Source organism: Patella vulgata, chromosome 2, assembly GCF_932274485.2.
Source record: "Patella vulgata chromosome 2, xgPatVulg1.2, whole genome shotgun sequence".
NCBI classification, from domain to species: Eukaryota; Metazoa; Mollusca; class Gastropoda; family Patellidae; genus Patella; species Patella vulgata.
The window spans coordinates 69,503,804-69,507,490 of NC_065880.2; positions in this window are offsets into that span (position 1 = coordinate 69,503,804).

Here is a 3,687-nt window from a genome sequence, read left to right on the forward strand (position 1 = left end):
ATTTAGCCTCGATCTTAAATTTCCGGCAATATGACGTCAACGTAATGGTTAATCTCCGCTCACGACGCCATTTAAAAAGTTAATCAATCAATGAAATCCTGTTTAAATCCAAGCCGAATCCAAAATATCCGTGGGTCTTCAGAGTTGATTTTGTGCTTGTTGTGTAAATAAAGATCTAATTTATAGAGTTTGCTGTAGCTAGAAAATCCCTATATTTGATACCATATCCATATACGGGTGTCAAAAATAAGGACTGAAAGTATTTTTTATTAAAATACAAATACATCAAAATACGTATTTGACCATAACCCTGTCTGAGGTTGGGGTGGAGGAAGGAATGGGGTTTTGCATGAAGTTGTTCGAAATGTCCATTCAGTAATTAAATCGAAGTTGAGATGAATAAAATATAATTCAATTTTCGAGTGATAAATTACAATTATCACTAAAAAAAACCTCACCATTTTTCAATCATAACTTTGTCTCTAATCCATCGAAATGGCGTTACCCGGCTTCTAATTTTAAAAATTTTCCGGGGGAGGGCCCAACGGACCTCCCTTGCATGCTCATGCCTACGGCATTCGATGTTGGGCGGCGCTGCCGCCCACACGCTCCGCGGCCAGTAAATTTAATTGCAGAATATTGCCCCCCCCCCCCCCCCCGAAATTTTTTTTTGCACGACGCCCCTGGGGACACAATAAGCCAGGCTTTGTAATTTTTAACTTTTTGGATAACTGGAGAATTCCCCTTTATACCTCCCATTTGTCCTCAAAATCTATAAATAATTTTTAAGCCGATTAATATTTATCAGTTCTAAAGGGCCTTTAAAGATACATTATATATGGGAGATTCGATAACGAGTTGGCAGTTCTCACTATAATAGTTAAAAACTAGGTAATGTAAAGGCAATCTGCTGAAAATTTCATTCAAATTGATCCACTATGAACCGAGAACTAAGCGGTTGAAATTTCCGGCTAGCCTTCTGGACCATCAGTACGATAAACAGTATAGCCTCGATTATCCATTTAATCGTTAAATCGTAAAGGGAAGTTACACAGTAAATCGGCTCATTATCCACTAAAGATCGCAGGCTAGCGACGCCATCTAGAGTTGATTATGGTCTGGATAGGTTAATTAATGTCTAATTAATAATTTAGATAACATTTCAGGCCTAAAGAAAGACCTGCAATTTAGCTCTTGCATAATGTATGTTTAATTATCGTGCAAAATCAGTTTCTCTTTATTTCATATTAATCGGATTAATCGACGAAAAATAGTAAATTGAACAAAGGACTTATATTTTTTAAAACACATCCCCTCCTATAAAATAATGAAAAACAAAATACCTTTCAAGTGACTATAAATTCGCCATCTTCTATTTATCTTTATAAAGTGATTATATATCTAAAATAAATTAGATTTTGTATTTTAATTTTCTTTATATATTACGCCAGATGACAATACTAGACTGAATGTCAAACTTGTCCAATTGACATCATTTTGTCACCAAGACGGGACAAAGTCCGAGCGAAGATGGGGATGCGATGACGGGAATTTTAAGTAGCTAAGTCTCTAACTCAATATCATCCAAAGTCTTCGACATTGAAAACACGAATTATTTGTCATTTTAAATCAGCATTGATGTTGTGATCTTAACGGGAGAAATTGGGTTTCTGATATCCAATATTTAAGACAAAATAAACATTACCATTGATACACGAATCGCGTAACATAATGCGTTTCAGCGCTATTTGTAATTAGGGACTCGAAGACTATGTTAGATATTCCACAAGTGATGTCAAACGCTGACTTCATATTCTTACCTGGAGAGCATGCGCAATAAATACTATCGGTATAAACTGGAATAACCATACGCTAGAGATTGCCATATTCGATTAAGACTTCTGATGTATTTTGCCGTACATAACTGATTTGAAATTAGAGTAAAAACGGAAAAGATTGAATGTTAAATAGTTTATATACATTCATATTATATTATTATATGCGTTGCGACCCATTTGTGTGTCAATTTCTAGCTCCCAAATATTAGCGATTTATCCCCTTTAAGATAAGAAATGTCCGTTTTAGATCACCGTACCGCAACGCACAAAATAAACCATAAATTGTCGTATCTGCAGATTATGGCATGAACCTATTCTGCGTTATATACAATTGACTGGGACCCGTGGCTGTGAACAGAGAGAAGTAATTATATCACAGCAGAATAACAGAATTACAGAACAATGCATAGCCTAATGGATTCCAAACCGAAACAAGGTGAAAGAACTAAAGACATGCAGGATAACTCGTAAGTGTCATATTACACATGGTTAAACATTATGCATTGTTTAGTCTTGAGCACTTTACAAGGCCATTGGTATTAAGAATATAGCATTCTACGTGATTCATGAAAGACTGCACTATAATTGGAAATATTCTTGCAAACGGTAAGAATATTTAGGACAATGTCAATGAATAAATCTCGCCTCATTAGATTTTTGAGGCGATAGTTATTTCAGGTATGTATGAACTATATGACTATAGAGATATCATAGAACACTCGTGTCTCACATATTGTATATGGTGGGCTGGTTGTGTCGAAATAAATGTTTAGAGAAAATGGGCCAAGTGGTAAATAGGTATAGGGTATTTGGGCATTTTGTTCACCAGGTGAACACATGATCAATTTTGAACTGCTGATTTCTAACATCTGTGCTATACGCACTCGTTTTCACAATAAAAGGTCTAGTTTTTGCCGAATCATGCGTTTGAACATTAATTTTAGGGTGCTGAGTGCCAAAATAAATGTTATGAGACCAAATTAAATAAAGAGCGTTTCCCTCTTTCAGATTAATCTCCATTTTGGTGCATATTTTTTATCGTTTCATATTCAAATGCATTAAGAATATTAAATAAAACAACATGGGTATAATGTCAAGCCGAGTTACCATGTAGCATACAATGAGAGGATATTTGCCCGGACAGTGACATATCGGCCTACTTTTCATCGAATTCTAACTGTCTGAGGTTCTTTTACGAGCACGCCAACGTGTACGGACAAACCAAACATTGACAGAGCTTTATCCATCAGCTTTCTTTTCATCTCAGCTTTGTTCATCGCCACCCTTTTTTTATCTCCGCTTTCGCATACGTAAATTTTGATAGTATTCAAGATGGTAGAGGAATGCATAGTCTTCGGGCTGATATGGTGTCGCACAGTCATATTTTGTGGTAAATATCTTCACCCTATATGGAAGATCTTACCTCGATTTATCTCCTTGTATTAGTATATACATGTACCCGGGGTTCAAAATACTTCAAATTGGCCCGGGTCCCAAATTCGATGGCCTAAAACATCCACGGGGTGATGCTGGTTAATTTGATACCAAACCTGCACCCATACACACATCTTTGATTTTATTTAGATAGATATATATTATTTTTCTTACTACAGATCTGACAAGATGAGGTTTGACGACGTTCTGCAGATTTTAGGACCGTTTGGGAAATACCAGAAAATCCGATGCTTTTTATTGTGTCTATTTTCGATCGTGTCTTCGTGGCATGCTTTTAATATGGTATTTATCGGTGCTGAGCCAGAATTCCATTGTGATCATCAAAACTTAAACCTTTCTGGCAGCAAATTATCTAATGTCAGTCAAGGTGTTTTGGTAGAGCTGTTGGTACCGG